Source organism: Lissotriton helveticus, chromosome 1_1, assembly GCF_964261635.1.
Source record: "Lissotriton helveticus chromosome 1_1, aLisHel1.1, whole genome shotgun sequence".
Lineage (NCBI taxonomy): Eukaryota > Metazoa > Chordata > Amphibia > Caudata > Salamandridae > Lissotriton > Lissotriton helveticus.
In genome coordinates this window covers 1122222081-1122235757 of record NC_136057.1, presented here as the reverse complement: position 1 = coordinate 1122235757, position 13677 = coordinate 1122222081, and the positions used below count along the sequence as shown (strand labels likewise).

The following is a 13677-nucleotide window of genomic DNA, read 5'->3' as shown; positions in this document are numbered from 1 at the left end:
TCTACCGGTACCCCTAGTTTGTATATCATTAACGTTAGTTGTGGTTCTGGTTTGTAGCGATATCCTTGGAGGAAGGAATAAATTAAAGAGTGGTAATTTTGCAGTTTTTACTAGGTTGAGAACAGGATGATAATTAAAAAAGATAGAAAAAAAGATATGCTTAATGAATATTACAATTAGGAATTATCATTTAAAAAACTTTGAAATTCACTGAAAAAACCATAGGTTTCAGGCAGGTTATAGTTAGGAATTATCATTTAAAAAATCCTAGAAATTCCCCGAAAAAAACATAGGTTTCAGGGGTGTTATAGTTAGCTGGACATTTCACTCATGCAAAACCATTGAAATTCCTCCTTTATAGTTAGTTGTACTAACTGTAACTCTCGCGCCCGCAATCCACTGGTGATGATGTTACATATTACATCATTCATGCCATGGTCAGTGACATCACTGACGACATCACTGATGACATCTCAAATGAGTGGCATTGAAGGACAGGCTGGCTACAGGACCCAAGCAGGGCCCAGCTGAAAAAGTACCTTGCATGGTGCAAGTGTTAGTGTTAAGGACTTCCTGCGCTGGTTCTGATCCACGCAGTCAGGTCGATGCGTAGGAGTCGAGCTTCGCAATCAGTGTCAAAGGATTGGTGCTGCGTCAAAGTTGAGCTTCTCAGTTGGTGTTTAAGGATAATCTCTGCATTGAAGTTGAGTCTTGCAGTGGCGTCATCGGATCAGCACTGCGCTGTCATTGACTCTACCAGTAGAGACTCGCGTCGTATCGTTACTGCATCGGATGGCACTGCATCGGTTCCAATCAGCACAATGGGGTCACTGCATTGATTTTTGCAGAAAACAGCTGCATAACCTACTTCTGAGGCCCAGGTCTGGTGGCAGCACCTCAGGAAAAGGGAGGACTCACAGATGGCAGAGTCCGGCAGCACCAGCAGAGTTGCAAGAAGTCTTTTGTGACCCAGAGACTTCAACAAGCCCTTGGAGAAATTTCGGTGCAAGGATGAAGAGAGCAGTCTCAGTCCCTCTCACTCCCAGGCAAGAAGCGGCAACAGGCCAACACAGCAGAGCAGGTAGCAAAGTAGCTGTCCCTCGTACAGCACAGCAATCAGCAGGCAGCAGACCAACACAGCAAAGCCGTTAGCAAAGTGAGAGTCCCTCCTGCAGCACGGTCTTCCAAGAGGCCTTTGAAGATCACAAGGTCCCTGCCTTTCCTGTCCTGGCTCCAGACTCCACTGCAGGGGGTATGCAGCTCTTTGTGTGGGGACAGGCACATTTCTATTCAGGTGCAAGTGTCAGCTCCTCCCTCCCCATGTACCTCAGGAAGGTGGATCAGCCTGGTAATTGGCCATTCGGAAGCAAATGTCACACCCTAGCTCCCTTTGTGTGTGTGTCTAGAGGAAATGCACAAAGCCCAGCTGTCATCCAACCCAGACATGTATTGAGAGACAGGCATAGAATGGTTAAAGTAAGAAAACTTTATAAAAGTGGCATTTTCAGACTTTTAATATGCGACTTCATCATGAACTGTGATTTTACATTTTAAGTCGAGAGACACCACACTCCCGATCTCTGTCTTTTCCCAAATGGAAATTACACTGAAGAGGGTTTAAGGCAATCCTGATGTTAACCTATGGGAGAGATAGACCTTGCAGTAGTGAAAAAGGAATTTAGTCGTTTTTCACTACCAACACATGTAAAACGTAAAAGTGCATGTCTAACCTTTCAATTACACTGCACCCTGCCCATAGGGCTGCCTGGCGCCTACCTAAAGGGAAGGTGTGGGCATGGCACGTAGGTTAATATGGCAGGTTCAAATGACAGTTTAAACCGCGCACACAGGATCTGCAGTGGCAGGCCTGAGCCATGTTTGAAGGTCTACAGAAATGGGTAGCAGTGCTGCAGGCCCAGTAGTAGCATTTAATTTATAGGCCGTAGGCACATATAGTGTACTTTATTGGGGCCTTATAAGTGTATTAAATATGCCAAACTTTAGCACTGGTTAGCAGTGGTAAAGCACCCAGAATCTTAAAGTCAACAGAATGAATGTAGCAAAAAGGGGAGGAGGAAGGCAAAGGTTTTGGGGGTGACTCTACCGAAAGGGCTAGGTCCAACACCTGGCCTTTGCAGTTCACAGGGTTATTAATTGCTCAGCTGGTAAAGAAATGTAGGCACTCGGGATTGGCACAGCCAGTGCTTGCATTTCTGAACACATTTCTGGGTTCTTGCCTGCCTTCAGCAAAAAGTAGCATGTATATTGTGGGATGCTTGAAATGTTGACTGTTCTCTTATCAGGTAAAATTCCATTTCAATGCATGCAGTGCTTCCCATGGGCTTTTCAGACAAATACCTCCTAGAGAGGACAAATAGCTACAGGGGAGATAACACATTGCCAACATGTCTGCACCACTCCTCTCATTAAATTCTAGCATTGGCAGTACATAATGTTATTAGTTACTAACAGCACGTTTTGGCCGTCAGTGTTGGCACAGCCAGGACTTGTATATCTGGATGTACGTTTCTAAGTTCTGCATGTGTTGGTGAGGTACAAAGTGGTACTAGAGTTGTACTTCTACCTGATGATTACATGCACCCCAGATCTTATAGCTACTTTCTACTGACGATTAGGCCTGGGCGTTGTTTGCATAGCAGCACTACACGTAGCTTCATATATATATATATATTGTGGGATGCTTGAAATGTTGACTGTTCTCTTATCAGGTAAAATTCCATTTCAATGCATGCAGTGCTTCCCATGGGCTTTTCAGACAAATACCTCCTAGAGAGGACAAATAGCTACAGGGGAGATAACACATTGCCAACATGTCTGCACCACTCCTCTCATTAAATTCTAGCATTGGCAGTACATAATGTCATTAGTTACTAACAGGAAGTTTTGTCCGTCAGTGTTGGCACAGCCAGGGCTTGTATATCTGGATGTATGTTTCTAAGTTCTGCATGTGTTGGTGAGATACAAAGTGGCACTAGAGTTGTACTTCTACCTGATGATTTCATGCACCCCAGATCTTATAGCTACTTTCTACTGACAAATTAGGCCTGGACATAGTTGCGTAGCAGCACTACACGTAACGTAGTACACTTTGAACTTCCCGTAGTACATGTAGTCTGCGTAGCGTAGCTGATGACACTGTGTACTTTTCTGCACTGTGATAAAATTGCAAAGTAATTGCAAATGGCATCCTGCACAGTGCCAGTTATGATACGTATCTTTATAAGTGCATATAGTACATTCACAAAAGTGAAACTGAAAAATTAGCAAGCAGTGAGAGAGGGGATGATATCGGGATCCTCCTTAACCTAGGGGGAGTAACCAAACAGATGCCTTGAAAACAAAAAAGCACATATTATTGAACAATTTGGTGGTGGTCCCATCCTCTTAGCACCACCCCAAGCACAGTTATTGGCAAAAAAACAATCCCAACCAAAGGCCCTGAAAAGCATTATGGGATGCGATTAGCAGTGGGCAGTGAATATTATATAGTATCCAATATCAAGATAATTCTACAAAGAGCTGCAGTTCAACTGGTGGTTACTAGATGTCCCTCACGAGTCAAATGCAAATGCTTGATGACAGGGTTTCAATGGTTTTGCATTTGACTCGTGAGGGACATCTAGTAACGACCAGTGGAACTGCAGCTTGATGTAAGAATAATTTCAATGCTTTGCATTTGACTTGTCAGGGACATCTAGTAATGACTAGGAGACCTGCAGCTTTTTGTAGAATTATTTTGATATTGGATACTATAATATTCACTGCCACTGCTAATCTCGTCCCATAATGCTTTGCAGGGCCTTTGGTTGGGATTGTTTTTTTTCCAATAACTGTGCTTGGGGTGGTCCTAAGAGGATGGGACCACCACTGAAGTTCAACACAATTTGCTTTTTATTTATGCTCTTTGTGTTCAAGGCATCGGCTTGGTCCTCCACCTAGGTTAAGGGGGACCCCAAAATCATCAGCTCTATCATTGCCTAATGTTTCCATTGTAGAAGTTCACTTTTGGCAATTGGTTATATGCTTTTAAGCATGTACAATTGCTTTTTCAAAGCTTCTGAGGATGTTGTTGATTTAGCTGCTACCCTACATGATTAAGCACAGTTTTGGTACTGTACTACGTGTGAATAAACTTTGCATGCTCCGTGGGCAAAAACCAAGAAGTGTGTGCTGAAATGCAAGCAAGTGTCAACACTTATGGTCAATACCTCTTTACTTACGAGTACCTGATTACACTATGATCTGCGAAAAGAACTGGTGACGTAATGCTAGCTCCATCCCCTCCTAACAGAAAACTACATCTCGACCATTGTGAGGTTTTAAAATACCAGAAGATGGGGCATGGTTTGGGTCGTCAAGATTGAGGTCGCACTCTGAGAGTGCTCGGGGCCCCTCCGGCACCCACTGCCATCAGCCACTATAATCTACATTCATTTATCTCCCTTCTAATGTTGCTGGCTAAGGCAGCCTTCGTGGTAAAAATAGGAAGAGTGATTTGGGCCTGAGCTGCAGAGATCAGAGTCCTCTTCTGTGCGGGCTTGCGGCTATCAAGAAGGCGGGCCACCAAGTGCTGATGCTATGGCTACCTTGACCCGAAGGCAGCGGCTGTCATTGTTCTGCAGGGGAGCTGTGGTGTGGAGGCCTGAGGCTGTGGTTCCATCTTCCCTGAAAACTGTGAAGTGCTGATTCTCCAAGTTTCCTTCAACTTGTTACCTTGAGGAAAATATGCAGAGACTGACCTGCAATTGAACCAAAAAAACAAATATGGGTCCTGCACTTGTGAAGAGTCAAAGCCCCACATACCCTTCTGCTCGCAAGCACTTACCTTCAGACTCTGAAGATTTTTGAAAGGGTGACAGGGAGCAGTTGTACTAGTAAAAAAGGGAGACATATTGTTCTGCTTTGCACAGTATTGCTTTAGCTATCACAGTGTTAGCAGTTACGATTGTTTGTCTATAATCTAGCTATACGCCGCATACGTATAATATCTATGCCCAACACTTTGGGGCATATTTATAAAAGAATGACAAAACAAAATGCTGCAACTCACCTTGCTGCGCCGTGAAAGGGCAGATTGCACCATATTTACCAGTATACAATGCATTATTTTCCCTCCTAGTGCTGGCACACTTTTGGCTGACTAGCCCCAACACAGGCCCCCTTGCGTCATATTGCAAGGGTGCCGGTGTTGCAGGGAGGATTGTTTTTGTGCAAGAAGGGACTCCTTTCTGCACAAAAACAATCCTCTGAGACATTTTCCTCTTGCTAAGCGTGCTGAGGAATGACAGAGGAAATAACAAGGAGAAATTAAGTTATTTCTCCTTCTTGCTCCTCTGGTGGAGGTTGGGCATTTCCAGGTCTACCAATGTTGGTAAATCTGTGAATGTGTCAGAATCCATATAGTGTGTGGCAACAGCCATGCTCCACCCATGTCAATCCTCTGATTTGTGCTGCCTTGCATTACTCTAGATTCATCAAGCTACTCAGGGACATGTAAGGAAGCCTTGCTTGGCTTGATAAACCTCATTTAGATTTTGCATTACCCTTGCGTCCCCTTGCGGGTGCAAAGGCGATGCAAAACCTTGATAAATATGGCCATTTCTTTTTATGGTAAAGACCAAGGTAAATGGCCCTGTATGAAAGTCTATTATTATATACATTCTCACTACTCTTCATATCATATGTTATGGACACTAGAGCATCTTCTCACGCATCCCAATGTGAAATGACACCAAAAAAGGCATTATGCTCCATCTCCAGGCAGACAGAACTGATCACACCTGGGACAAGTGTCCCCAAGGACATTCTGCACTGATCTCAGACATTTATCGTGGGCTGTGTCAGACTTGTCATTGCTCACCCTTGGCTTTAGGTATCAGGACTGTTTATCTAACCTTTTTGTTATGGCAGATTCTCTAGCTGCTACTAACTAGGGATAGGCTTTATAGAAAAAAATATTCACAATCTAATGTTATTGTCATTTTGTTTATTTTTGATATATTCTTTATATTTGCTATCAGCCATATATTTGTGATTTCCACTACCATTGTGCTACATATGTTTTGTGCTAGATTGGTTCATAATAAAATACTCTAGCCAACAAATTAGTATGTTTTCATGTTTACACTAACCAGGTGGGCAGGTGGGGCAGCTTGGCTTAGGGGAACTCACAAATGACTTATTTAGGACGCATAGTTCATCCCAAAATGTAACCCTCTTCAGTTTATATATAAAGAATTGGTCATCAATCACCTTTACATGTCCTCTGCTCTGCATAGTAGGTAAGCATACCTTTTCGACTTGAGGTCCAGGAGGAATCTACCAAGTGTGACAAAAATCCTCAGCACACAACATCATGGCCTGATTAGGGCTATGGATGGGCAATTACTAATACTCCTTGCTCTTTCCCCTACAGAAGGGAGGGCACCCTCTATTGGGTGGTGTCCCCTTGCCTCATACCTGATCCTCACATTTCACCAATGCGCAGGAATCAAAATTTGAACTCAGTTTCACTTAAAGGATACTTCAGCCCTCAAACCCATGCCTTTGAAAGGACCCCAGCCTTGATCAAGTGCAGGACTGCTCAATGTCTGTCCACCTCCTACTACACCACTCCCATTACATTATTGAGTAAATGTCATTAACACCATTACTTCCAAATATGATTTTAGAAAGCTGTAAGTAAGAATGACTTTATGATATCACTATGAGTGAGCAAAGAGAAAATGACATGTTTAGTGCCTTTTTGTGCAGCGTTTGTTCAATGCAGCCAAAATCTGTCACCGGACTCAGGGCACAGGGAGGCTGATGCTGGCACCGACCCTCCACAGCAGTAAATCAATATTCTGAGGTCCATGGCACTGCTCTAGGTGAAAGATAAATGTTGAACAATTTAAATCCTCTATCTAGTTGTAAAATGGGTTTGAATACGCACATTCCATTAATGCTGTAAGGCCCAAAATCATTTAACACATTTTGGGAAGACTTATATTACTAAACCGAGGGTTTGTGCCTTGTGAATTTTGCCTGCGTTTCCCTAGGCATGCATATCTTGGCTGATGGGAAATTACGTCATGATAATGCTTCCTAGAACACTCCTTAATGCTAAAGTGTTCTCAATGTAATATTTCAGTAAGGCGTTTTCTACCTCCAGAATTATACAATGAATACGTATGTGAATGTTGCATTTGCACAGTGATACATGAATTTTTTTAGATAGACGTAGAGGTGCAGCAGGCAGAGTGATCATTCATGTGAGCATGCATCCAGTTTGCAGCTAACAATTATAGATAAGGCAAAAACACTCAAATATGTTAAGAAAAAGCAGTAATGAGAAGCTGTCACAAACTGCAGTAGCATGCCAACAATGTTCTTAAATGTCATTCAATTCATGGAGATGAAGCAGGTCAGAATAATTAATATTCATTATATTTAAATAAAGATGTTATTTTAATTTATGGAAATGAAAAAAATAATGTAGCAGATGTATTATTGACTTTAGGCTTACATAATGCAGACTAGTGTTGCTGATTCTATGGCAGGACCGGAGGCTTCTGATTATGCTTTCTCATTTCTTTACTGCACAAACAGCAGCCAATGAAAGTAGTACTACAATAAGTAAAAAACAACATTTCCCATGAGGCTTTGAACCACGCCTCCAATAACAGTAACCAATCACAGAGGTAACAAGCATATAAAGTATAGAGACACTAATCTGGCCTCCTCTTTCTTTGCTGCTCCGCAGCCCAGATAAGTGCTCTTTGCTTTATATGCCTGTTTTCACTGTGTATGATTCGCCCCTGACGCGTTATTGCATTGTCATTGTTCATATTGCTGCTAACGTTTACCGTTTTGCTGTGATTGTGGACGCTTGTATGCTGGTCCCCTTTCCGCGCTGTAGCCGCGGTCGGCGTTCTTTCGCATCCCTTCCCCCTCCGTTGCCGGAGCGGCGCTGCCCGCCCGCTCCGTTTTTCTCCCCGACAGCTAGATTCAGCGCGTGTTGCGCTTGTAGGCTTTCCCTGCTTCCCTTTGTTCGCTGCTGGCGGCTGTGACCGCAGGTGATCGCGCTCGCGATCCGGAGGGACTTCGCCCCCCCCCTCGGGGAAGGAGGCGCCCGCAGGCGCCCGGCCGGGCCCTGCGTACGTCTTCAGGGCTCGCGCACGCCGGTTGTGCGCGCGCAGCCCTCTGTGCCATCAAGACGCTCTAGCCCCGGCTGAAGGGGGCCTTCACGCAGCGGGCCAGGAGCCGTGGGGCAGTTTTCAGACTTAAAAAGGCAGCGATTTTCGACATCTTGCCGATCGGAGCCCAGATAATTTAACCCCTACCTTCCCAGTGACTGAGGAAGGGGGATTTACTTTTTGGCATCCCTTCTATTGATTGGGTGTTCTTTCCCTCCATTAGTCCTGGAATAGGACTCTACATATATATATTCCCTTGGTATTTCGGCTCCTGCGCCTGGCACTTCCCCACCTTGACGCCCCTGTCTGGGCTGGTATTTCTGCTTCCCTCTGGGGATTGTGTAGTGAGGCTGATAGTCTCTGGTGAAGATGGCAGATACGGAGTACTGCGACGAGGAGGGTGCTGCGTGTGATTACCAGGGCAATGAAGACTATTACGAGGAGGAATATATGGAAGATCTTATTGATAAGAAGCTGGACGCTAAGCTTGACAAGGCCCTCTCCTCAGCCCTGCTTCCTTTGACCAAAAAGCTTGATCTGCTTGTCCCTGGTAAGCCTATCCCTCTCCCTGTCCCGGACCCTCGCCCCTCTAACCGTAAGAAGGTTGCTCTTGACCCGTCCTGGCCCCATGCCCAGTCCTATGATAAACTCTATATGTCTAAAGAGACTCCCACTGGTGACAAGACCTTGCCGTCCCGTCCCCCTCCCTCCTCCCCTCTTCAGGTCACCACCACTGACACGGACACAGACACGGATTCCTCTGATGCCGCACCCCGTAAACGGTCTAAGAAACGCAAACACGCGTCCCCTTCTGTCACTCCCTCGCCCTTTTCCTTTGACCCATCGGACATCATTCATCCTAGGTCCTCTGATTGGGTCCCACCCCCAGCTGTGGCGGAATATTTGGAGGCGCACCTCCGTAAAGGCTTTGATAAAGAGGTGAGAGCTCGCCTTAAGTCCGAATGTCCCCGGCCCGATCTGGCCCACAAGGTAGCCATTACTCCGGACATCGACACGTCCATGACCACTTTCCTCAAAAAGTACAAAAAGGATCCCAAAAAAGGGATTGATCGCGCCCTCAGGGCGTGCCAGGATAAGGTCTTGGACCTTTCAGGGCCTTTGGCCAAGATACTGGAGTTGGCCCTCCAGGCTCAGGAGACAGGGGACGCCATCCATCCGGAGGTCCTTGCGGGTTGGGCGCAACGAGCCATTTGCATGTTAGGTAACGCAAATTGCGCTCTGGCTTCGGAGAGACGGAAGTCGGTCTTGCTCCGGATCGACCCCCAGTTGGTTGAATTGGCTTCGTCAGAACCGGGCCCCCTGGCCGAGGGACAGTTGTTTGGCGACAACTTTGTCAAGGACATTGCTAAATTTGTCAACACCTTTGCTTCTCTGGATAAGTCCCAGACCTCATTGAAAAGAGTGTTACACCAGGTCTCTAACAGGGCCGGTCGTGGCAGGGGACGCTCGGCCGGCCGCTACTCGAATGCCAGTCCTCAGAGAGGTTACGCCCCCAGGCGGGGCAGAGGATACACGCAGGAGCCAGACCAGGCTGGCTTCTACCCTTCAAGATCCCGCGGCTTCAGGGGTCGCTACAATCGAGGGGTCAACAGAGGCTACAAAAATTTCGATAATCAGTCATCCGGTAAGTCTACTGTGTCCCCTGGCCCCATTAGGGGGCAGATTGCGTTGTTTTGTAAAGAATTGGATGTGCCTCTCCTCAGACGCTTGGTTACTACAGACCGTTCAGGGCTATCACATAGAAATGTTGGACTCCCCCCTTCAACCCTTCCCCCCTCAGCCTCTCCTTTTTTCCCGTCTAGAGCAGAGTTTTATCGACTCAGAGCTGCAAGAGTTGTTGCGAAAGGAGGCTATTGCTGTCGGACCCTTCGTTCCCGGAGGATTCTGCAGCAACGTCTTCCTGGTGCAGAAGAAAGGCGGCGGTCAACGCCTAGTTTTGAACTTACGAGACTTCAACCCCTATGTCGTTTACCGCCATTTCAAGATGGAAGGTATCCATCTTTTGCGAGACCTCCTGTTGGAGAACGACTGGATGGTCCGCCTAGACCTAAAGGATGCATATCTAACGGTCCCCATCTGCCTCTCTCATCAAAAATTCTTGCAATTTCCTTGGAAAGGGCTATGGTATCGCTACAAGGTGCTCCCCTTCGGCCTGTCCTCAGCCCCGTGGGTGTTCACCAAGCTCCTCAAACCTGTTGTCTCACGTCTGAGAGAGATGGGTGTGCGTCTCATTGTGTACCTGGACGACATGCTCATCTTAGCCCAAGATCGCTCCCTTCTTCTCACTCATTTGGAGTGGACGACGTCCCTGCTTCAGAATCTGGGATTCGTCATCAACACCAAAAAATCGGTGATGATACCGAATCAGCAGATGGAATTTCTAGGCTTCCTGATAGACTCTGTTGCAGTTCAGTTGCTACTTCCCCATCAAAAGATCAGGTCCATCAAAAGGGAGATTACATCCACTTTGGCCAAAGAGAAAATTTCCTTGCGGGTATTGGCGAGGATTGTGGGCCTACTGGCCTCGTCGATCCAAGCCATATTCCCCGGTCCCTTACACTACAGGGCCCTGCAGAGATTGAAGATATTTTACCTCCAACGGCGATTTCACTACGATCACCTAATTCCCCTCTCCTCGGAGGCCCGGGAGGAACTCCAATGGTGGCTGGAACACATGTCGGCCTGGAATGGCCGAGCCATTTTCGGCGCAGCCCCGGATGTGGTAGTCGAGTCGGACGCCAGTCAGTGGGGCTGGGGCGCTCGGTGTGGAGATTTTACCACAGGAGGACGCTGGTCAGCAGACGAACTTACTCTACACATCAACTGTCTAGAGTTGTTAGCGGGGTCTTTTGCCATCAGGTCTATCTCACCGCTGAAGAGCAATTGTTGCATTCTCCTCCGAATGGACAATGTCTCGGCGGTGAGATACATCAATCGCTTAGGTGGGACGAAGTCCCGGATGCTGGTCCACATTGCGAAGGAATTTTGGCACTTCTGCCTGGATCGGAAGATCTCGGTGGTGGCGGAATACCTTCCGGGGAAGTTCAATCAGGTGGCGGATTGGAACTCCCGATTTCTCCGGGACTTCAGCGATTGGAGACTTCACCCATCGCTGTTCTCACAGATCATGACTATGCGAGGCCCCTGTCAGGTAGATCTATTTGCATCTCGCCTCAATGCCCATCTTCCCCTCTTTTACAGTTGGAGACCGGACCCGATGGCCATGGGGACGGATGCGTTCCTTCATCATTGGGGGCAACGGAGGAATTATGCTTTTCCTCCGTTTGCACTGATCCCGAGAGTGGCGGCGTTGGTGCGCCGGCAGAGAGCGACAATTGTGTTGGTGACTCCGTTATGGCCGACTCAATCGTGGTTTCCCACACTGTTGGAGTTGTCTGTGGATCTCCCACTCCGGCTCCCGGTCTTCCCGACGCTTCTGCAGGACCCAGTGGGAGAGTGTCACCCCTTAATCCTGCAGAATCAGTTGACTTTAATGGTGTGGACGCTCTCAGGCGACATGAGCGCCTTGCAGGGCTTTCACAGGAGGCTTCCGGCTTTATGCAGCAAGCGTGGGCTCCTTCCACCCGGAAACGATACTCTGCATCCTGGAAGAAGTGGGTGGGTTGGTGCCTTTCAAGGCAGGTGGATCCCGTGGGATCAAATGTAACTGAGATACTGAATTTTCTATCTGAGCGAGCGGCCTCTGGTCTGGCTTACAGGTCAGTTAATAATTTCAGGTCTGCAATTTCTGCTGGTCACGACCATATTGAGGGTAAACCTGTGGGGATCCATCCCTTGGTTTGTAAGTTGCTTAAAGGTGTGCGTGTTGCCAACCCTCCTAGGCCCAGGTATTCCACAATGTGGGACGTTACTAAGGTGCTTAATTTGTTGGAAACCTGGCCTAATAATAATGATTTGTCGTTGAAACAGATCTCTGCCAAGCTCACTATGCTTTTGTGCCTTATTTCATGTCGCAGAGTTTCAGATGTTAAGGCTCTCGATTTAGCTGGTAGGATGTTTTCTCCTCAAGGTGTGTCTTTTGTTATTACACGACGTACTAAGACCATGTCACGTTCAGTGGACTACCCTGCTTTTCCACACAACAACAAGCTATGTGTGTTGCAATGTCTCAAGTGTTATGAGGAACGTACTCTTGTGCATAGGGTGGATCCTTTGGGTCAGTTGCTGATATCTGTTCAAAAACCCTTCAAGCCGGTGGCTGCTGCTACTTTGGCTAGATGGGTTAGATGGATCATGTCGGAAGCTGGCATTGATACATCTACATATGGTGCTCATTCAACTAGAGGTGCGATGGCTTCTAAGGCCTACTTATTGGGTTCTCGATTGGAAGATATTTTGAAGGCTGCTGACTGGTCGTCAGATTCAATGTTTAAAGTGTTTTACTATAAACCAATTCCTCATGTTTCTGATGCTGTGATTGACGAGCTTTAATTTTGAGCTTTGAACCAGCATAATCAGAAGCCTCCGGTCCTGCCATAGAATACAAAATTTTCTAGCTATCGCGACAAGAATTTTAGATTCTATTAAGGACACGGAGGCGAGGATTATCCCACCCGTTGGGACAGTTAGATAACTGTGAGTTGTTGTAATATGCTTGCCTAACAACTTTATACCCGCCCTTTGAGACATAGGGTTTGTGGTTATTTTTTCTCACACTTCCTTTTTCTGTTTTCAGGAAACGACTCCAATAAGAGTTGATGGTCTTCTGTGGATGCTGTTGCTACTCTTCCCTGATGGAGGTTGACCCTTCTGGTTTTGGATGTTTTTTCTCCGTTGAGAAGTACAAAGGATTTGTTCTCTCCGTTGAGAGTTAAAGACTTATTTTCTGTGACTGGACTGTTCACGCAAAGAAAGAGGAGGCCAGATTAGTGTCTCTATACTTTATATGCTTGTTACCTCTGTGATTGGTTACTGTTATTGGAGGCGTGGTTCAAAGCCTCATGGGAAATGTTGTTTTTTACTTATTGTAGTACTACTTTCATTGGCTGCTGTTTGTGCAGTAAAGAAATGAGAAAGCATAATCCTCGCCTCCGTGTCCTTAATAGAATCTAAAATTCTTGTCGCGATAGCTAGAAAATTTTGTATTCTTATGCACTTGCAACGCTGTCAGGAAGTGTTTATTTAACCAGATGGATCACATTGATAGGATCTAGCAGGGCTAGTACTGAGGGTAGAACTCATATGAACTGTTATTTCTTCCGCAGTTTGACTCCGAGCCATGTGTGCATATGTGCATGATATCGAAATCATTTAATGTTGAATATGTTGAATATTGAACAATATTAACTGTTCTCATTGTACCTGCTAAGATTACAGCCAAGAGAATTTCATATTAGACAAACGCAATAACACTTAGATTATACAATCAGTTTAACGTCCCATATTGATTCAACATTTTGGTCATATGCTCAAGCATGGAAGTTTCTAGGCACTTGTA

General features: G+C 46.1%; 1 long non-coding RNA gene across 1 annotated transcript in view; it reads left to right on the top strand.

Moving 5' to 3' along the window:
• The window catches only part of LOC144772272 (uncharacterized), a 322592-nt gene extending 309335 nt beyond the window's left edge, over positions 1-13257 (top strand). Inside the window, exon 3 of the long non-coding RNA XR_013599702.1 lies at positions 12916-13257. This is a non-coding gene — a long non-coding RNA (uncharacterized LOC144772272). The remainder of the gene's footprint in view (positions 1-12915) is intronic.
• The last annotated feature ends 420 nt before the right edge of the window (positions 13258-13677 follow it).